Genomic DNA, 22,654 nt, shown 5'->3' on the forward strand with positions numbered 1-22,654 from the left:
AACTAAGGAGCACTCGGGAAAGGAGGCAGCACGCTCTCAGCATCTGTCAAGCTACACAAGGGTTCAGGTATGAGGCTTATAAAGACTTCCAGACTGAACCAGACTTAGAGCTCCTGGCCGAGGTCGTGAATCCTGTTGAAATGCATAGGCTGTGAGCTTGGATGGGGAAGAGGTGGGGGGAAAGTGTCGCTATTTTGATGTATAATACTTCCCTATTTTTGCACTGTAGGTTTTAACATTAAGCAGTCATTCAGAGACAGCTCTATGTGACATGAGTTGTACGTACCTTACTTGTGTAAGCTGTCATTGTTGGCATTAACAACTGTGCATGTGTCTGAATGTAAATTATTCTTTCCTATATTAACAGAAATAGGTGTCATTTCTTCAAGAAATTATTGCGCAGCTCTTCAGCTGTTATAAATCTCCCACTTTTCCCACATCCAGCGGCGTTTTGCCAGTTTACCCAGCTAAGGATCTGACTCAGTAGGGTTCAGGAGCTCTGTGTACACTATCTAGTGGTGAGCGCATGGTATTGAGCCGTGGGAAATATCTAATTTTTCTGCTGTGCACAGCCATCATGCACAGCGTACTCTGTAGACATGAAAATCGTTACTGGCAACCTGCAAAATTCTCTTTGCCTTGGCCAAGGCCCTTTTTTAGGGGATGGCACAAGATGCATGCCTTTATATTTTTATCGTTATCCTCATTGCAATACATCAGATTTTGCCCTTGAGATGACAGAGTTTCATGGCAGCTATGCGAGGCGGTGTTACTTTATGCTAGCAGCTGTTTATATTCTTCATTCTTGAGACACGTATCTTGCAGCGCCAATGCCCCGCTCTGTCACTGAGCACGTTCTGGGTCCAGGTGAGAGCTCCAGTATGAAGCCTTCGGCTTAGAGGGGGGAGCCAGACCTTGATGCCAATAATTGTGCCCTGCCAAAGAGTCAAGGGGCAGGTTTCTTAGCAATGAAGGCACTACTGTAAACAGCTTTTTCAGCGAGCCAGGACACTATCACTTCTTAAGTCTTCAGGAGCTGCCTGGAGGAATCAGTGCACCCAGTTGAAAGCAGAGGGGCAAATACACAAAATTTGAGAATGTCGTGCAAAGTACATGGGCAGAAAGAGTAATTCAAGTGGTTGTTTACTTAGGGTATATTCCATTTACTGAAGAAGGTGCTATTTTATTAGATCTGTTAGAGATCAAAAAATAGCAATGATTTTTCGTTATGGAAATGGATCATGTTGCAAAATAACAGTGTTAGCTTATTTTTCTACTATGGTTAAAGGTGACTTTGGAGAATACAAATTGGGGAGGCAGGGTGCTGTGGTAATTATTTTTGTACAGTTTAATATAAAGCTAGTTACCTTCAGTGAATATTCACTTGCTCAGAAAAAGGGAGTATGCTTTTTTTCATAGACTTGATGGAGCAGATGATCCTTCTTTGGACAGCTGAAAACTTTAATATAAGCTCCTTTGATACATGGAATGAACAGTAATCATTCAGAAGCAAAGCAGCAGAAATAATCTTTTGATTTTCCTCATTTTGTGTTTTGGGAGCAGTGAGAAAGAAGTCGCCACCTAAACAAACCTAAAAAAGCACTTGCCAAAAGTTGTTCAGCCGCTGAAGTGAAATAGGGAACTGCAGCTTTGCTTGGAATGGTGATAGTGCCAGAACTGTTGGGGGGCAGGGGGGGTGTTTATGGCAAAGGCTAAGTGTTGGGATAGTTTCAGGAGCTGTATTTGAGCATGATTACCTGGGCACATGGCCTGATGCAGATGGAGTCAGCTCAGAACATGATTTAGGTACCAACCATGAGCATGAGAGCATGTGGGTGTGTACGAAGGCTTTCGGGTCTCTTCCAGATCAAGGAGGGACATTGATGCTTTTGTTCAGGGAGGGGCTAACCTTTTCCTTCTTTGGAGAATTTTCTCTCTCTCTCAGTGTGAATGTAGGTTGTTGGGATGTGCCAAGTTAGGATCTCTGGAAAACGAAATCCTCAGCATCGTCTAGCAGAGGTAGGATGGCTTGCAGCAAAAGCTTCTTGAGTAAGTGTGCCAGTCTTCTCAACCAGCCACATCCAGGATCTCTGCTTGTTTTTCCTACCCAGCTCTGAAAAAGCCTGCAGCTCAGCTGGCACTACTGTGTAGAGAGAAGGGATCTAAAACCTGTTATGGTGGAGAAAGAGAAAACGCCACCAAGCTGGAGCCCTGGGCAAGGACATTCAGGAGCAATATCTGGAAAATCAGAGTAATGTAACCAGTGTTGGCAAGAGGCAATACTAGTTGCAGATTTCTCAGGGGGCATTTGACTTATTAAATTTACTTTGGCCATACTTGGTCAGCTATCAACCTAGATACCTTCAATTATCCAGTTTCCACTGGTGGAAGCTGTTTTGTCTTGCAAACAGAATGTTCAGAAGGAGCTAGGCGTTTTTGTTATTCATTGCACTCATCTAAGCCCTTGCCTACTAGGGCAGAATCCATATTTTCTTATGAGTTTCTATTTGTTGCTACACATTAAATTATTAAATTATAAAAAAATCATTTATAGCTTTCCCCTTATTTCCCACCGACCCTGTTCTCATGGAAACTGAGCAGTCCACTCATTACAGCCAAAACAGGAGGAAATGAATGGATTCAGACGTGCAGGAGGGTAAGATGGGTAAAGGCAGTAGGTGTGACAGAGCAGTAAGCAGGTTATTTGGGAAAAATGTACTCGGAGGGTTTCCTGCTTCATTAAACTTAATCAGAGCAGGGTTAATTTCAGGTTGTTTTCAGAAGCAACAAAAAATGAATGGTGGCAGATGGCAGAGAGGCGTGGGCCTCCTACATGCTGGAAAAATAGTTTGCCAGCCAGTCTGTGGTGCATACCATGGGTGGTAGAGCACATGTGCCTGTTGGGACAAGGCAGAAGTTGGAAGTCTTTATCATAGCCATGCCTTTGGAAAACCCACAGTGCCAGCTCCAAGCCACACGGTGTGGGAAAAGCCAGTGCCATGCCCCAGCTCACAGGGAGCTGAGAGTTGTTTCCGAAGGTGCTTGGCTGAGTACTGGTGTGTGCCCCGTGACAGCAAGCGTTCCAGTTCAGGACTGTCAGAGATGTCTGTCATCAGCAGCTGCCTGAGGTACCTGCTGGGTAAATTCATGGTAACTTGCCCGACTCCGATAGACCCGTGTTTCTCTGTGTTGTGTTTGCACAGGTCAGGAGGTTCAGCACCCCAGTGCTTCTGCTGGAAGGGCTTCCCATAGTCAGTCATCACCAGTGCTGTCCTTACTCTGGATATCTTTTGAGTCGTACCCATGGAAATACTTGTGATGACGTGTCGGCGCTTACACAGCTGTGATTCCCATGAGCGTGGCACAAATAGGCAGAGCTACAAGGAAAAATCATTATTATTCATCCACACAGGGTTGACTTCTGTGGTGTAGTACCGGGCCTCCTCACTGCTCCAGGTCTGGCAAGAGTGGCAGGCTCTCCGCAGTGCATTCCTGGTGGATTTTCGGTGGGTTTAATAATGCTGCAAGAGGCTCTACTCCTTGTGTCCTCCACCTGATCCAGCCTGCTGCTTCAGCCTGAAAACTATGTAGATGGCTAACGCAGCCATATGGTTAAATGTCTTTGTGGATCTCATGCTGCAGTGATAGACACCTTAAATGACATTACCTAAGATAATACTGTTAGGACGTGTTTCTGTAATCCTCTCAAGACCTGCCATCATGCTGCTTTTTAGGTCTGTGTTGCAGTTGTTTTTCAAGCACAGAGGTCTGTGGGCAGAGAGGGTATCTGTCATTACACCTGTGGAGCTTATATGCCTGAAAGCTTCTCTGCTTTGCTTTCTTTCTTTCTTTTCCCCAGCTACACCATTTGTTCTCAGAAAAGATCATCTGTCTGCCACGTTTGTGCTGCAGGGTGCCTCTGACCTATATAGCCCCTCGTTAGAATCACAGAGTAGATGAGGTTGGAAAGGATGTCTGGAGATCAGCTAGTCCAGCCCTCTGCTCGCAGCACAACCAGCTAGACCAGGACTATGTCCAGTCAGATTTTTTAATATCTCTGTCTAGATACTTGGATGTCCTCTAACACGGTCGAATTTCAGCATTTGTACAGGAAAACCAAAATGCTGTTTCTTTTGAAGTCTCCGCTTCTGTCCAGGTCCTCCGTCTCTGTATTGCATCGAGGTATTTCCCAGCCTCTGAACTCTCTAGCACACACTGGGACACCAGAAAAGTAATTTAGGTAGATATCAGCATGTGTGTCTGAAAATTGAAGTTTCATGTTTGTGCTTCAGCCCTGACTTTTAATCCAGGTGTATTCCAAGCAGTTTGTGAAATGCGGTGAACTTCTAAGTTTCACTTTTAAGGTAAGGAGATGGTCCTGTGCTAATTCCAGCAAGATGATCAAAGGTTCAATAGGTTTCAAGCCTATCATCAATAACAAGCATTTATTCACAGGTACAGAATTTCCTTCTTGAATCACTTCTCTTACCTCAGCAGCTGGCGAATTAAGTAACAGCTGTATTTGTAGTCTAGAAGATTAGGGTTTTTTTAACTTGCAAGATTTAACTTCTAGTTGGCTGAACAGTTAACTGTGGCATAGCCTTCACGTGATCCACAAGCTCTGTAACAATCCAGCGTGATCTGGCAGTTTGTGATGTGAGCCGGCACTCAGCAATGTAGATGTGTGTGTGGATCCACGCCATCCGTTAGGCGAGAAGGATTGGTGCAGACTGAAGAGGAGAAGAACATGCGTTTAGTCATTGGTGCTTTGTTAGACAGCATGTAGGAGTTTTTTGTGGACTTGCTGTTCAGGAGTTGATAGAATATTCAGAGAATAAGTGAGTCAATATTGTTATCCTGTACACATGCCCATTTATAGGCTTGTTGAATTTATTTCCCATTTCAGCAGGGGATGTAAGATTCAGGTTAAAGCAGATAAAAGGAAGGGTATAAGATGAAAAATTAGTAGGAACATTAGAATGGCAAAGGATGGATATTTACAATCCTCCATGGACCTTTGCTCTCAGAAGACTGCCCAGACTCAAAGTTTCCAAGAGCTCTTCCCTTGGGTTTTATTTATTCAAGGATGTTGTGCAAATAAATTTCAGCCTTTGGGTTATTCATAAGCTGACTGTACTGCATACGTTGCTCATTTGGTATCACCATTGTGCTTTGTGATGAGACGTTTTTAATCATGTGGCACTTGCTCATAAGGCTGAGTGAGTCAAGGTGAAGAAGGAGGGCATATCAGCTCAAGCATGTATTTGGTTCTTTGGGGAAAAGAGTAGAAAGAGTTGACGTTAATTTTGAGGAAAACTAATGAAGAGTCCATTGGAAGAATCTTGCCAGCTGCCAGGGCTTCTTTCCTGGCTGTTTGAATTGGGCAGTGTTGGTGAGAGCAGGTGCCACATCTCCTGCAACTGACCTGGTGCTGAGCCTTAGTCTAAAGTTTTGCCACCTGCTTATTGCAGCCATTGTCACTACCCTTTTACTCTTTCCTGGATATGGTTAGGAAGGTCATAGTATCTGTGTCATACATGCCATGTCAAATCTGGGGATCATTTCAGTTCTTCCGTCTTTGACTCTGGTTGTTAAACACCACTTTGTTTGTAGCGGGCTTTGCAGACCTTCAAAAGACACAGTCAAAATAGGAGCAGCAGAGGAAAAGGACCATAAACAAGCAAGCAACTTCTTAATATAAGCAAAATCAGCATAGCTTCAGCTTCATAGCTAGCTGTGCCTACCAGCGCTGCCTCGCTGGTCCTCGTGTCATATATCAGTTTGTCCTCCAAGCTGTGCTCTACAGTGGCAGCGCCCCAGCCTTTGATAAATGGGGAACTGTTTAACTGAGAGAAATTTTTTATCAGTGTGTTCTCTGCACTCAAAGCATTACTGGATCTGGAGCTGTACCCCTGCTAACCTCTGAAGGTGAGCAGAAGTGACCTCAGGCATATGCACGCTATCTGGCTGCAGACATTTAACTGAAATGCTCTGGGAGAGAGTTGTGGTTTGGAGCATTGAAGGTAGGAGCACGGTAAAATGCCTGAAATAACCCCAGTTAATGGTCTGATTAACCGTACACCACCTCCATTCCATTAGCTTGCCCCTAGCCTGCACCACTCTGACGTGCCATGACATTGCCACTGGAAAAGAGAGCTGGGAGCACGGACCTGCAGCTCAGGGATGACAGAGTCTTCAACAGTGCCGTGCCTGCGAGTGCGTGTAAGAGGTTGAGCCTAAAGCTTTGACTTGTCTAACTCGAGACATAAGTGGGAGGAGAATTCCTGTGCCCAAACTTAGGCACCTACAAGTAAGGTGTCTAAACCCTGAGCTAATTGACCACGGCTCTGGCTGTAGTCAAGGGAGAGAAACGGACATCCTCCGAGGCTGACTCATTTTGTGCATCACCAGCTCCATTTAGATGGATTGCCCAAGCTGGGCAGTGAGCCCCATCCCTCTTTATGGCAGAGCATCGTGTGGTTTGGAGAGATCTGAGCTGGTCGTGCAGACAGGTGGTGTGGCTCTGTTGGAATGGTGCTCCACTCACGCTAGTTAGCTAGTTAGTTTTCCTTGGCAATTATTTTAAATCACTAGATTTTAGGTTCCTCCGTAATTTCCAGGTCACCATTTTAAAATTCCTTTTGCTCATTTCCTAGGTTCTACAGACTCTCATGAAAGTGGAAAAAATGCCCAATATATCTGGTATTGGTATGACCCACAGGCTAACAAAGGAGTAGGAGTCTTCCCGTTAAGTTCAGGGTCTTGGGGACGGACACATGTTCTGGAAAGAATTCATCCCATTTGATCCCAGTTAAACAAATTAACAAAGAGATTAACAAATGTATACATTAACCTTACAACAAAATGTCTGTTATTTGGTTAGGGTAGTTCTTGTGATTATTCTGTGGCTTAAAGGCAGCAGAGCAGTGGATCTTCAATGTCTTATGCCGAGTTTTTCCTGTAAACTGACAATCGTACAAAGAGAAACCTTCTGAGGGAAGGAGTTACAAGAGCTAATGTCCTTGTCACTGATTCCAGAAGGACATACTTTTTTTCTATTTTTTTTGTTGTTTCTTCTTTGTATATAAACACATATTTACATCGTCATAAGGTGATTAACTATTGCAGCTTGATGAATTCCTCTTTATCAGTGAGCTTTCTACAATGGCAATCCAGAGAACGTTAGTTGAAATTACCCTGACGTGAACTTCATTAGGCTGTATTAACACAGTTGGTTCAGGCAGATCCTTAGTTCTGAAGGAATCTTTCTCAAAGCCGATCATGCCTGAAAACACACTTGAGCAGATGCCTGAATATTTCAGGAAATTTTACATAGACAGCAGGTAGTCTTCAAATGGATGCCTTAAATATGAGCTTCTCCATAGTGACTGAACACTTGCATCTGATTTTCCAGTGGCTTCTGTGACATCTTTTTTTATCCGGTGCAGTTGTTAGTAAACACGTGTTCTTATCTCAGTTTGGTGCCTGCCAGAGTCTTGGCACAAGCTGCGGAGTGAGCTGTTGCTGGCCGTGCCATGCCTGTTCTGTAGACACACAAGGTTCTGTTCTCTGATGCTGTTGATCTTTTGTGCTTTTAAGCAAACACCAAATTCAATTTAGTTTCAGAAAGCATGAATCTAAATTTTGAATGTGTCTTGGGGAAAGTCAGATGAAGAGAATATAGTAAACTCTGTAAAACCTGAAGGTTCACACAGAAAGCGAGGTGGGAATGACTGTGCGCTAGCTCTCTTTCCCCACAAAAATGCGGGTTCACCAACAAAATTGCCAAGTGTAAGATTTAAAGCAGAGCAGCACTCATTTCTGTGAGTGCATTTCTGCCAAAAAATGACCTGGGAACAAAATATATTAATTGCTTTCTAAAGGTTTTATAGAAGCTGGGGCTATGAGAGACTCTTACACACTTTTGTCCCTGAATCCCTGAAACCAAAAGGGCAGCTAATTGCCCTGCATGTCCTTAGGTTAAAGAAATATAAAAAATTTGTCACCTTGTGTATGTCACGTCTTGGTTTTGGACTGAAAAGATTTATCAGTGTCCCCTTAGAAACTGGGATAGTTGAGAAGTAGGCTATTTCATAGGCAGGACGTGGCAGGTGTGCTGAATATTTAGCCTTTGGAGTCCTGCCCAGCGGGAAGAGTTTCCCAAGTCCCAGCAAACGTGTAAGGTGAGCTCGCAGATAAACCAAGACAGCCATTTGTTTCATCTTGCCTTGCTTCTGGAAAACCAGATTTCAAGGTCTTCTGGCCACCAGAAGGGAATCCAGCGTGGTCACTAGCTATCCGAATCTCAGTAACAAGCAATGATAGCAGCGTTCGGAGTGACAGCTTTACTGCTGATCATGTATCTGTCCTCAGGTCTGAGACAGCTGAAGGGCTTTGTGGAAAGTGCTGGTGCGTTACAGAGGTGCTCTGGAAGAGAGCATGGGCCTACAGCCAGGTGTAGAACCAAGCTGGGTTAAACCCTTTGAGGAGCCATTATAAGCCTAAAGGTAATGTCCTAGACACAGTAATGACTTCCTTCCCCCAGCGGGCCGAAGGTTGAGACTGGTGCCATGGGACTGACCTGGCAGGATTTGGAAGGTGATGGTAAGGCAATAATATTTAACATTTAGCTCTTTTTAGATTCCTGGTCTTTGGTGAGTAAGGTGGTATTATGAGCGGTGGGTTAGTAGTTGTGGGTGGTCCCTCACTTCTCCAGTTCAGCCTGAGTAAGTCTTACTGGAGGCTGTGTTTTGCAGAGCGCTTGGAGGCAGCCCTCGAGGTCAGGGTCGCAAACAGAACAGCCTGTGCTCTTTCCAGATAAACGCTGAAGGGTCGTTCAGTCATGAGCAAGCACAGGCACGCAGGTCGCTCACAGGCCGTCTACAAAGGCTCTGAATGCCAGGGAGGTGGGTTGCAGAGGCGTCGTGCTCCCGGGAGGCACGACCTTAGCCTGCCTTCTGAAAATGAAGCCAGTTTTCCCAGACCTAAGAAAGACTTAAGGGCAGGGTAGTATGGGGCTGGAAGAGCAGTAGGAATGAAGGCTCTTCAACGCCTTTTAGTTCTTCAAAGATCAGATGAGGAAGGCGAATGACCAGGACTTAATGAAAGCTTGTGTGTGGAGGCAAAGATGAGAGCTGCCAATTAATACGTTGAGGTTGTGGAGGGAGTCTAAGTGTCTTGGTGTAGACATCCAAGAGATGATGCCTTGGCAGAGACACCAAGATAAAATATCAATGTAAAAGTAGTAGGTGGAAATCAAAAGACTCTTGATTTGGCTCTGGAATGAAGATAAACATGCAAGAGTAGAGAAGGTGATTGCTGGCACTGAGGCTTCCAGGAGGAACTGGAAGAAAATAATTGAAGGCAATGTGAGTATACAGAAGAGTTAGAGGACTGTGAGGAACAGAATTGGGTAGTAAGCTGGAAAAGCAGATGAAAATGAAATGTGAACAAGAGTGTTCCTGAGAGAGAATGAAAGAGGAGGTATTTTGGGACAGCAAGACAGAGAGGACCAGAGTTTATGGACTGACAGACTATCAATACTGGTTCCATCAGGGATAGAAGAGAGGAGTCACAAGATGAATTTGAGGAATCATGGGACAACAGGGATGGAAGGAGGAGATCAGGAGTAGCCAGTTGAACTTCCCCGGGCTGAGCAAAGAGGGTTGAAGGCCATCTCTGTAAAGGACAGCTGGGACAGGGAGCTGTTAAGTCCAGAGAACTTGCTGAATGGAGAGAGCAGGGCAAGCCCCAGGTGACAGGGGAACAGTGGGAAATGACCGGGAAGAAACTCAGTGAGGAGCATCACAAAGATGTGGTGAACAGTTCTGTAGGTTTTGATAGAAATTCCCAGCGGAGTTGCAGGAGCTATCATGTGGATGCTTTTAGCCCACTGCAAGTATGGAGATTGGGTGTTATCTTAAACCAACTCTCAAGGTATTTCTAAGCCACTTTTGCTTTCTGATCAGGGTGTGCCCTGGCTCAGCTGATCAGTAGAGTGCTCGGATGCAGGAAGTTGATCTCGTCTAGCAAGTCTAAGGAAGGATGGAGGAAAACCGCCACTTGCACTTGGCTGTGTCCAGCGGCACTGGCGCATCCAGGGGTGCCACTTCTTGGCAGGTGGCCTTTTGGATTTAGGAAGCACAAGTTCATGAGAGCTGGGGTAGCTATAGGTACATAAATCCTACTTTGTTATACCCTGCTGAGTGCAAGGGAAGTGTTAATCCTGTGTGTGCTCACCTGACAGCAGGTATGGCTGTGGTTCTCCTTTAAACTGTTTGCACCGGGAGGGGGTGGGGGGGGGGTGGGGGGGGGGGCGGGCCATTCCGACTGCTCTTGTTCAACTTCTGGCTTCACCAGTAGTGTTCCCAGAAAACCCACAGCTCTTGCTTGGAAAAGCCTTGGAAAACCTGTCTGTTGTTTGAAACCCGTCATTGCTGGAGTGTCGCCCTCGCATGCCACTGCCACCTGCCCTCTCCAAATGGCATTCCTGCAGCGCACAGCCTCCCAGTTGGAGCCAGGGGTCTTGGGCTCCTGCTCCCGAAGGCGGGTTGCTACAGTATATGGACCGCCTGACCCGGGCCGTGTTGAGTTACAGTCAGGCCCCCGCAGGAATGCAGGACCATGCCAGTGTGACCTGTTCAGATATCCCAACAGAGCAGGAGTCACTGGCAGTCTTTAAACCACAGAGGTCAAGTTAATGTCACAGCGCACCTTTGCCAGAAGGAAGGCTTCTGAAATGCAGCCTGGGGAGCTAATTTGAGACATTTTTCCCATCTGTGCTGAATTTTTCCATTCCTTTTGTTCGGTTGTTCCCTCTCACTGATCAGCTGTAGCCTACTAGAAGAACATCAGGTCTTGGCTGCTGGAGGGCAGTAGTGAAACCCAGGTGAGCCAACCTTTCCACTGGGCGGCTCGGATGGTCTCTTTGGATTGTTTAAAGCTCTTGGATGGGTGATGAAGTTCAAAGACACCTCTGGAGGGCAGGCAGTGCTTAGCAAAGAGCCCACCTAGCCAGGCCACAGCAAGTCCTGCCCTCAGGGAGGTCTGCACATTGAACAGGAGTTTTCTCAGCTCAAAGGTCAGGTCCTGTTCAGCTGCTCGGGCTTGTCATTTGAGTAAGAAACACAAATCCTTGCAGCAGCTCACATCCAAGGAAACCTAGTAAGCCACAGCTGTGCTTGGAGACAAAAGAAGCAGATTGACGCCTCTGAGTTCAGAGAGGTTCACGCTGGGAGTGACCCCAAGGGGTACCTGCTCCCGGGAAACTCATAGAAATGCAAACCAGCTGTTAGCAGCATCAGCACCCAGGCAGCTGGACTCGCAGCCCATTCAGTATAATCCACAGGCTAGGAAAACAGTCTAAAACAACCTTAACATGAAATGCTAGCAGGGGAACTCAGAAGTCACTTGTGTCCCCAGTTTTGTAGCTCTGGTGCACGGTTCCGTCGACAGAGTGCAGGACCTACCTGCGGTCACTGAGAGTGAGCAAAGCCAGGGGGTGGGCTGGCTCCAGCCAGTGGACCTGCAAACTGCTCCCAACTGCTTGCATCTCCCTTGCTCCTACACAGCTCTACTCCTTAAGTCCTATTCATTTAGGGCATAAGCAGGGTAAGTACAGAAGATGCAAGAAGTGGTGGAAAGCCCAGAAGAGATTTTGTGATCAATTAAAATAGGATTTCTGCACTGCTTTCAGCTTCTTTCTACCCAAGGCCTGAGACTTTCCGAGCTGGATCCTGGGGTGAGCAGGGAAAGGACAGTGAACACACCAAACTCATGGGAGAGGAGTCACAGGGAGACGCTGCCGACAGCAGAGGGCACAAACGATACCAGCAGCACGTACTTGATGTGCACAGGACTAAAAGTGATAGCTTGCACTTGAATGAAATAATCAGTTTTGTTACTTTCTCCTTATGCCTGTAAAACAAGGGGTTCTTCTGTATTTTTTAAAGCTTCTTAATTTTTTTACTCTCTGAATTTTATTTTTTTCTTAATATTTAAAAACAAATGCCACTTGGATTCTGTTATGTGATTTCCTTTGTTATCCTAAATAACAAAGGACCAAATGCTCCAGCACCTGTGGGATCAATGTAGTCAGTGTTTCCACTGATAAACTCTGTGAACCCCTAAGGAAACTCAGAGCATCATTTCACTCCATTTAATTTCCTAATTCATCTTTTTCTATATGCACTATCGTTGCTGAGTCGATAGATTAGAAAACTACATATGATATTTTGAGATATTTGCGTGCATCATTCAGCTGGAATTAGGAAAGCCTCGTCTGGCATTACAGGTCCAAGGGAGCAGAGCGAGCGCATTCCTGGGTCCTTTCTTCTGGTGCAGGAGGGTGAGATCCAGCTCCTGAAGACCTGGACGTGTCTGCGGGCAGTCCTGATGGGTGCAGCTGCAGGGGGATAGCAAGTGTGTGATGGGGTTTGCAGTGCCAATGGCTGTGTACCATTAGGGTTTAAACCTTTTGTATATGCCAATCTCTGGTATTTGCTTACTCTAAATGTATCAGTCATAATAACTTCAAGCATTTGCAGGTTTGGGGGCAGCATTTTTTTCGTCGTTTCTCTGTGTGCACGTCAGTCACGTTAGCAGTGTTTTTCAGAAGGCTGAACAGCAGCTGTTCTTGCTCTTTTTCCGAAACTGGAGCAAACTGCGCTAATTTGCGGTGATCTGAATGTTGCTTTTTTAAGAAAACAAACAAACAACAAAACCCCGAGAAGAAGGACTTAGCTGTTCAGATGATTGCATAGCAGCATAACTGAAGGACTTGCACTGGATGGGATGGACACCGCTTTGCTGGGTGGAGTGGCTGAAGACAGCAGGTGCTGGTGTTGAGAGCAGGATGGCAGCAGTTCTGTCCCCATGGTGTTCATGGTGTTAATCCCAGCGATAACCAGGAAAGCCCCAGCACTTCCTATTCCTCTCTCAGAGCAAAAGGGCAGGTCAAGGGGGCACCCACCTGAGGTTGTCACTCTTTTTGTTTGTTTTGTTTTGTTTCTGAACAGGAGAAAACCACTCCTCCTGGAAGCACTGAGAATATTGTGGAAGAGATTGGTGAGTTGGGCCAAACTGTGAGATTATGGCTAGAGAAATCTCCTCCTGTGCAGATGTTTGCTTTTGCCACTTTAACCAGGAGTGACGGGGGAAACACTCCTGGCTTTGCTATCTCATGCATGAATATCTCTACACCCAGCCAAATATTCAAGTTCCTTCTTAGTTAGCACCCAGAGTCCAGCTGTGAGCACTGTGTGTTATCTGCTAGGCAAGTGGGCATTTCCCTGCAGCTTGTTTTTGAAGGAAAGCAAACTTACAGGGAAACCAAGCCAAGAGCTGTCTTTGGGCATTGGTTCCATGAGGGTATGGGCCCAGAGACTGTTCTCCTAAACGCTGTGGCTATGCCTACAGAGCCCTGAAAATAGCGTCAGTCAGCAGAAGATGCTCCCGCTGGCCTAGCAGATAATCCTGGGGAAGCATGGCTCTGCGCCCAGCGCGCTCTGGAGGATGCTCTCCGGCTGCGCCTGAGGTCACATACAAAAGGAAAAGAGTATGGTCCTTGCCCTGACCCACCACCACCAGGGACTCCGAAGGCAGCTGATGGGAGTGAAGATCTGGATACTCTTGGTCTCGCTTTCCCTTTCCTCCCAGCAGTGTCCCCCTGGCCAGCCCGCTCCATGGGCTCCGACTCGAGTTGCGCTCTGGTGCCGTGCTCTGCCTGGCTGCAGAGCCCAGCGCTGAAACCCTGCCCGAAGCTTTTCCCTCTCCGCCTGATTTGCAAATATGTCATTGGCTTCAAAATCAGATTTTGTGTTCACCCCTTACAAACTGACCCCTCTGCCCCGTGAAGGCAGTGAGCCCGGGATGTGTGTTGTTAGCGGACAGAGCCGGTTAAATAAATGAGAGTTTAATGGTTAAATGGGCGAGAGTGAAGGGGGGCCGTGCCCATCCCAGCCCTTCCACAGCCAGTGGGTTTCAAAACTGCCCTCCACAAAACGTCACTAGCAATTACCCTTGATGGCAGCTTTTGGAAACTTATTGCTTCTATCCACACCCCTAACGAGCATTTTTGACCAAAAAAGAAATCATAAAATCCATGCTTTGTTTCACAAGAAATCTTCTGTTGCCCAAATTTGATTTGACCAGCTCTACAGCCACTTAGTATTGTGTGTGCCGAAGGGAAGGAAGCCCTCCTGATTTTAGTTTCCTCTGGTTTACCATGTGCAGGTGAAGCTGCTTTACCCACTTCCTCGTTCTGCAGTCCCTGCAGATTTATGTTTGGAAACCACAACTTATTTATAAACCTCCTTATTATGCTAAATACGCACACAAATTTAACATAATAAGTATGTGTACTGGTTCACAATAGACCATGCGACACCAAGCACAAGGCCAGGCTTTCAGCTGCACCAGCTGGCAAGGAAGAGGCTGAACAGCAATGAGCTGATGGCGATTCTCCAAACGGGGAGTGATTTTGGGTTTGGCCATTCGGCTCTTCTGGGCTGTCTGAACCTGTGTGAGACATGCAGCAGGTGATGTGCTTCCTAGGAAAACAGGATGGGTGGCTTCAGGCATTGAAAGAGAATGCGCTACCTTTATGTGATGCCAGATCAGCCTTGTTGGCCAGCATGGAGGAGAAGGAGGCCAGAAGGATGTCCATGAAGTCATTTGGAGACCATTGTTTCTGTGTGCACGCAAGGGCTGTGGCTGTGCTGGGAGCCAGTGCCTGCCTGGTACTGGTTGTGCAGGGCCAGGTATGACCCGGGTTGAGAGGTCCCTCTTGAGTCCTGGAGAACGCAGAAGCAATGATCTCCTGCACCACGCAGCAGTTGTCATCTTCAGGATGTCACTGTGCTGGGTTTCCAAACGCACCACCCAAAAAAAGGCACCAAATTAAAAAAGTTTAATTGAGCTTGAGACGACAAAGGCCTGTTGAGCCGAGGAAAGCGAGAGGGCTGCAGGACAGGTTTCCTGGGCCACCACATGAGATCCAGTCTCAGGGGTGCCATCCCTGACCGCCCACCACGCTCGGCCCCCACCGGCAGCTATGACCAGGCAGTCTCCTGCAGGGCTTGCTGACAGCTGCGAGGAGCTTATCTACAGAGCTGTATCTTTCTTTGTCCTGCTTCCAGAGCAAGCGGTTCAGGAGACGGTAGACACAGATCTGTATGTGAGAAGAAGACAGCACCCAACTGCTTCCAGGAGATACCGTGAGGGCTACCGGTAAAGACAGTTCTCCATGGGCATCTTGTTTTGGCTGTAGCTCTCCTTGCCTCTTTCTTCTTTTCCTGCTCTTCTGGACTCTCTTTCTGCTAAGCTCAACCATGTCCTTTCTGGGGTGGGGTGAGAGAACAACTATTGGCAGCTCCTCATGGCGCTGGTGGCTCCCTGTGGGAGGTGTGTGGTGGCCCTGGGGCAGGAGTGGGCTGGGGATGGGTCAGGTTGTGAAGCGGGGGGATGTGGAGGAACACGATACAGTTCTGGGATACTTTCCCCTGTCAATGTGGGGCAGGAGCTCTGGCCATGTGAGCCAAGAGCTGAGGAAGAGGTGGCACCATGTTCTTCCTTGGCATCAGCCAGTGAAGAGAGTGTCTCATGAGCGGCCTGAATTGGCTGGCATGTCAGCAAAAGCCCTGCTTGGCTTCCATCATTCACCCGGTGTGTGTTGAGTGTCTGGGGGATGGGACAGTGTCTTGTCTTGGGAACGTCTGAGGAACTGGAGAGGCCTTTCCCAGCACGGGGTGCCTGGGTGGCAGCTGAGCCCTTGACAGAGCCCAGAGCCTGGCCAGCATCCTGGTGGGCTGCACGGCCATGCCAGGTGGGACCTGGAGGCAACACCGCAGCCTGGGCTTGCGTTGTCTGAGCTGTCCTCAGTCACCATGCGGGGCGCTGGGGGCCGCACCTTTGAGGCACAGGGGAAAGGGTTTATATTGGTTGCTGAGCCACTTCGCTGCAGGTGGGGACCTCAGAATAAGCCATGCTGATGGACGAGAGCTGAACGGCCGTGTTACAGCGGGCTGAGTCCAGCTCTGAGGTTTGCCGTGACCTAAATGACAGGAAAGGGAGAAATGGCACCTATGGAAATTCAGTGTGGGCTCCTACAGCTAGGCTGTCCAGCTTCTAGCCGCTTGAGGCACAGGAAGAGAGCAAGAGGGATATGGGCTTTATTAAAAAAAAAAAGAAGAAAAAGAAAAAAAAAAAGAAGAAAAAAAGGAAAAAAAAAGAAAAAAAAATGGAGTGGCTTTCTTTTTATGTTATTCAGCCATTGAAAAGCACCTGCTTGTGATTTTATTTCTTTTCCCTTTCAGTGGTCAATCCTTAGAGTAGTCCTATAATCTGTGGCTTGGGGGAGCTTGGTTTTGCACCTTGTAGTAGTGCTCTTTGTCAGGCATAATGCACAGTGTATGGACGAATGTATGTGTGTATATAGATTGTATGTATGTATTTACATAGAATATCCTCTGCCCAGCTCCACCTTCTTCAGCACACATTAAGCACTTGTGCTGGTTTCATGAAATAAGCATGGTTGAAGACAGTTGACATATGCACGCTTACTGTTAGGTATTCCCTATAGGGGCATTTGTGATGCATTAGCTGTATGCAATCTATAAGGTCATGCAGAGCGTACATTGTCTGTGTGGTGTGTGTATGTAATGACATGGTTTAACCTTGCTTTGGCTCTGCAGGGTAGGTCATGCCAAATGCTCTGTCATGGCAATTTAGAGCTGACCGAGGGTCCCTAAGCATCAGGTTATATCGGCAGCTGAAATAACCTTCCTTAGACAGGCAAAGCATCTGCTGGTTTATAATTAGAGCCTTTTCCTCAGCAGCTGCAGCAGTGCAGAGTCAGTTTCAGAGGAAGATGGGGAGCAGGGAGGAGGGATGTTCATGCCTCGTAGGTGTGGGACCCTGGTTAATCATGTCAGCCACCGTCCACCGTGTCATGGGGAAGGCAGCTTGGTGGGACCCACTTCCCCAGAGCGTTGCTGCTGGCAAAGCCATGTCCTGGTCACAGGGCTGGGTCTCAGCAGGGAGCAAGGGCTTGGCCCTGTCACTCCATGTGGAGATGCTCAGCTGGTGTCCAGGACAAGGGAGATGGTCAGGCAGCTTCCCCTTTTTGCCTTGAGGACATAATTGAGAAGGGAAGTGGAATCAGAGAGTCCATCTCCCAGGACCTGATGAGCAGGGAAAAAGATGCCCTTTTCTGTCAGGGTTGCATGTAGCTGAAAGCAAGAACTTCTCGTGCTTCCCGGCGTCAAGAGTTACATGCATGTTTCATTCCCCTTTCAAGTATATGCAAACATTCAAGCACTCACTGGACAAACAGTGTCAGCTTTTCATAGCTGGGATGCTCCTCAAGAGTGGGCACCAGGCCCCTGCATGCTGGAAGGGTCTTTGACAACCTGATCTGCTGTGCCTGCTGGTTTGCTCATCTGTACTTTGTCACAGCTCATTCTGGTGTAAAGCCCAGCTTGGGGCACTGAAGTCATGTGGGCTTTGCACGAGCACAAAGAAGATGAGCATTTGGGCTGCAGCTGTAAGTGTGTAAAGAGCTCTGCAACTGAGCTGACCAGTGCTGCTCCGCTCTCACCAGTGACCTTGGTCGGAACTGCTGCGCCCGCAGCCCGTGAGCAGCATCAGCAGGACCCATCTGCAAGCACTGGGCTGAGAACCACTGCTGTACCCTGGTGAAAGTGTCCTTCCCTCCAAGGGTGCTGCCGCTGTTTAGTTCTCCTCTTGCTTCAAGATGCGGTTGTTGTCCCCCCACTGACTGCCTGCGTGTTTCAGCTTTGTTCTTTTCTTGCAGGCCTGAAAGAGCCGTTCAGCCTGAGACCGATACTACTTAGAGCAGTAGCTGGTAAGTGTCCCCCCCATCACTCGCCACCCATTTTATATAGCTCCATCAGGCTGAAAGGTTTAGGTGGCCACAGCTCATGACACCAACCTACAGGCAGTATGTGTGGCTGTCCTGTCTATCCACCGGGGCTGTGGATCAAGAAATTGCAAAGCACAAAGGCTGGACTGATGTCCTGAACCTCAGGTTGTGCTTTGTATTGCACCAGAAGTCCTGGTGGGCTGGGAGTCCCATTGCACGTCTCCTTCTGCCTGGCCCATCCCTGCCTGGATGCTGCCAGAGGGGAGGACTGAGGGTTGAAGCCATCTGCCTGCATTGCCACACCACTGCAGGTTCCTGCCGCAGCCTTGTGTTTCTGTGGTTTCCAGGGGTATGATCTGTTCACCAGTTTGAGACTCTCTCCGCACTGCCCAGACACGGCCAGGACCTCTGCAAGAAATGCAGAGCGGGCAGAAGTGTTGCCTGAGAGCCACTTGAACCAGCAATCGAGAAATGGTCTTTGCCACCATTATTGTCATCTGCCTTGAAGTGAAGCTGGCCCTGAGCAGATGCTTGCCTTCCTACCCGGGCATGGCCTGTCAGTGCTTACTCCTGCTCCTCCTCCTCACAAAGCCTCTAGTCTACATCCCACTCCTATGATCTTCAGCCAGGTCTCATTCCCTTTTCCTTTCTGTTCCCCAACAGCTCCAGCTTCCACAGTGTGTGGCGGCAGCTTGCAGAACTAGTGTCATCGCAGCCTTCCCGGAGGAGATCTGGAGTGAACCAAGGGGTTTGGTGGGGTGGGATGGGATCAGGGGATCTTTAGGGGCATACCTGGGTGAGGGGAACGCTTGATGTTGCAGGTCTGTTGTGGCTAAGGCAAGAAGCTTTCCCTGTGTTGAGGCCAGGCCAGGTACATTTGCTGTTTCTTGAGAATAAGTACCCCATCTTGTTTGTACAGCTGCAGTCTTCATCTAACCAGACATCCACTGGCTGAAGACAAACTGCTTCACAGCAAGCCCTTCCCTGCTCCTCTCAGCAGCCATAGCTTCCCACCAAGCTGGTGGCCCTGGTCAGCACCACACGGCACTGAGAGAAAAGGCAATGCCTAAAAAGAGAAGGCAGCACCTCAAGAAACAGCAACCTGTCTGACCTGGCCAGCCTCCCTGAGCACATCAGCGCAGTAGCTGCCTGTCTCAGGCCACGCAGAATCCAGAGCTGTCCCACGACCTGAGGACTGCTGGCATTTACAGCTGGCAGGTGCCTGGCTTGACCCTTCTGACTCAGGGGAGACAGGGTTTGTAGAAACACCAGTGGAACCAGGGGGCTGGACGTGCATCCCACTATCGAGGGCCAGCCCAACGCTGTCACCTGTGGCTTCAGCTCATGTCAGTGAATTGAGAGCAAAACCAGAGAGTCCTGGGGCTGAGCACTGGTGCACATCCTTCTTTAGAGCTTTTTTCCCCTGTTCAGTGGCTTTTCAGAGCCTGCTTGCACATGACAGCACCTGGAAGCCAGAGGAGTTGGATGTGGCTGGTGACACTGGGAGGCAGTGGCAGAAGAGGCTCAGAGGAGGAGAAGAGCCAGTACAGCTGGTAGAAATGTGCAGGGCTGCCGATTCATCCCATCTAGCCTGCTAACCCCTGCTCAACCCCGTCGCGTGGCTTTTTCAGTCCCGTTTTTTGCGATGTAAGGGCTGTCCCCTAAGCACTCCAGCTTCGTCAGCCTGGATCTGCAGTGTCTGGGATCCTCGGGCTTTTTGTCTTTGTGCCGTGACCTGAAGGAGGGAGGAGACACTCCTCCAGGATAGACTTGGAGGCAGTAGTCTCTGCTTTGACCTCTAGATCTCCTTGGCTTTTCTAGGCTGAGTTGCAAGTCCTGGGGAGAGCCTTACCCTTAGCACAGGTGGGTGGGAGGTGAGAAACCCCCACCACGGCTGGGCTGGCACACTGCCAGTGAAACATCCCTGCTGCTGGGCTGGCAGAAAGGTGCACAAAGGAGCAGTTTCTAACTGCTCCACTCCCACCATCCTTTCACTAGGACACGTGCCAGTGAGACCCCATGGGAAGCACAGCATCCACTAATGTAGCCTGCTGAGAAAAGAAAAACAAAACAACTCTCAGCAGATCTCTCAATTCATGACCTTTATAGGCAGCAACTGGGGAAGGAAGAAAGTTGAAGTGGATGAATAGTAAGCATTTCCTCAGGATTTCATCTAAAGTGGATGCAGGTGAGAAGCATAAAGATGCTGAAAATAGCCTTCAGGCAGACAATAACCGCTCACCCTCGAGAGGTGCCAGGACAGGAGCTCCTGGAGGGCGGGGGGGGGGGTCAGCAGGAAGGATGGGTAAGGGCCACGCTCTTACGTAGGGCAGCAGATCCCCCTGGAGGGACAGCATCCCCCAGAACCAGGCTGATGGGCTTGGGAGCATCACCTGGGTCCCCTGGGACAGGATCAGTCATGCTTTTTTATTCATTGTGTTCTCTCGTGCCAGCGCCAGCGGCTGTCAGGGTCATCCCCTGTGTGTGGTGCTGTCCTTCTGGGCAGGATACCGGTGGTGTCCAAAGCCACCCACCACCCCTCTGCAGAAGAGGAAGGGGAGAGGGGGAGGCTGCAGCTCATCTAACACTGCCCCTGCCATCTCCCCAGGCCCTTACATCTGACCCTAGGGGTGGGGAGCACCTCCTGGCTGGGTGCCGTAAAACCCTACCTGATGGGTACATCCCCGTCCATGCAGCAGTAAATGCCTGGTGTCTTTCAGCCTGCAAGGGACAGGTCAGCAGCTCCAAAAGCACTTTGTTAGAGGCAGCAGGAAGGTCTCCAGGTTCGGGAGGGCAGCATGTGTTAGACTTGCTTTGCAGCCGCAGCCTTAGAGGCAGTGCTCGCTAGTTGAGAAGTATCACCGCAACGTAGAGTAGCGATAAAAATGGAAAGGTCCTGTTAACTGCAGGGTGGGAGCTCAGAGACGTCTCTGTCATGACAGCAGAGCACATATGTGGGGAGTGCTGCTCCCTGCGCAGGCTCGGACCACGCCAGGTCCTTTGCCCACACCGCCCAGGGATGTCAGTGCCTGCGCAGACACATGCTGGTGACGGCTGCGGGTGCTGGCTGGGGCACAGCCCAGGATCTCACCAGCAGCATGGGTGCAGGCAGAGCCTGGCAGGCAGCACGACAGCGTTGGCCAAGGGGCTTTTGGTACAGCCCGGCTCTGCGAGGCTGAGTAATGCTTCTGGGATGCTGGGACAGCTGCCAAGTCGGCCTGCAGCAATGGGTGCATGTGTCTGCGTGTGCAGCAGAGTCAGTTTGTTCGCTGTACAAACCATTTGGAGTAAAACTAATAAACACTGAGCTCTCCAGGCCTGCATCAGTCAGCAAGCTGAGCCTCATTGCACGTCTCTTCACCTCCCCGTGCACTGTCCCTGCTCCACACACCCAGTGGCAGCCCAGCCATGGCCACCCAACCAGCAGGACAGGGCACACACGACCACGGCTGACCATCTGGGTCTGGGTGTGGTGGCTCCCGCTGACCATCCGGACGCGATGCCCATGGCCACGGGAAGCCCTCCACACCCCTGGGTGCTGCAGCACAGCGGTGAGCACCCACTGCCAGGCACCCACCCCATGCAGGCTCATGGCGGTTGCTATACCTCAGCCACTGTCCTGGGTTGCACTGGGTCCGACCTCCCCCCTGCTGTCCCCCAAGCCCCACACACAGCGGTGCCCAGGGGTAGGAATGGGGGGGGGCGGGCATGGTGCACCGTGCTGGGCATGAACTTGGCCAAATACCCCCAGGGGCTTTGCTGGAGAGAGCTGGAGCCTGTTCTGCCCCAGCTCATCCTGCACAGGTCCCACCGGTCCCCCTCAGGCACCATGGGGTGCTTCTGCTTGTCCCCCCATGCACTCAGGATCGGCCACCTCCGACCTCCTCCACCAGCTGCAACTCCTGCAAGTCCCACTCCATGGGAAGACCCTTCTACCCAGGTACAGGCTGGCCATGCTCCAGCACCTGAAAGAGCAACTTCATCTGCTGAGCATGTATTTTCAACGCAGAAAAAATGTGCCTTCGTGCAGCACCCGAGCCTTCCAGGTTTTTCCTGCCTTTAATAACCTCAACCGGCAGAGCTTGTTCAGAATACAGGTAGGAAATGCATTCCAACAGCGAGGTATATTTTCCTAATGGGGTGGCCAGCAGGCACAGACCCTGCCTGAAGGCAGCAAGAGCCGCGGCTTTCCTCCTGGTGCCACAGCCCAGAGCTGCCCGGTGCTGCAGACCCACCTCCCAGGCAGACTGGACACAAAGGGAATTTGGGCATCAGCCGTACGCCTGAGCACAGTAACCATGAACCAGAGGTCCTGTCCCATCACCCCTGGCCTTCTTCCACCTGGAGGCCAGGTTGTGCCCCACAGGTCCCTGCTCGTTGCATGGGCCGCAGCCCCTCACGGCAGCAGCTCGGCAGCGGTTCCCTTCATCTCGTGGCAGGACGTTGGGTCTTCTGTCCCCAACCCCCCCTGGCTCTCCCTCCCCTCGTGCAGGCTGGTGGGCTATGGGGTTGGCCGGGGCGGTGTAGACGGGAGCAGGGAGCTTTCTGGGGGTCCAGGCTGTCCTCCTCACCAAAGGACGGGGCCCGGCCACGTGGCGCGGCAGTGGGCGAAGCGAGCACCAGGGCCGAGCACGAGGCAGAGGCGGGGGGCTTAGGGACCCGCGTGGGCCTGGGACCCTCCATAGGCGTGACAGGGGGTTGCTCCAGCCCCAGCTGCGCCAGGAGATCGCAGCAGGGGATGAGTCAGGGCCCCTTCTGGGCGCGGGTGGTTCC

The 22,654-nt window shown here is 49.6% G+C and overlaps 1 long non-coding RNA gene across 1 annotated transcript; it reads left to right on the forward strand.

Moving 5' to 3' along the window:
* The first annotated feature begins 12,159 nt into the window (after positions 1 to 12,159).
* LOC114013117 (uncharacterized) lies at positions 12,160 to 21,204 on the forward strand. The gene is made up of 4 exons (XR_003555973.2): positions 12,160 to 13,065; positions 15,138 to 15,228; positions 17,813 to 17,863; positions 18,545 to 21,204. It is a non-coding gene; the product is annotated as an uncharacterized LOC114013117 (long non-coding RNA).
* The last annotated feature ends 1,450 nt before the right edge of the window (positions 21,205 to 22,654 follow it).

Source organism: Falco peregrinus, chromosome 5, assembly GCF_023634155.1.
Source record: "Falco peregrinus isolate bFalPer1 chromosome 5, bFalPer1.pri, whole genome shotgun sequence".
NCBI lineage: Eukaryota > Metazoa > Chordata > Aves > Falconiformes > Falconidae > Falco > Falco peregrinus.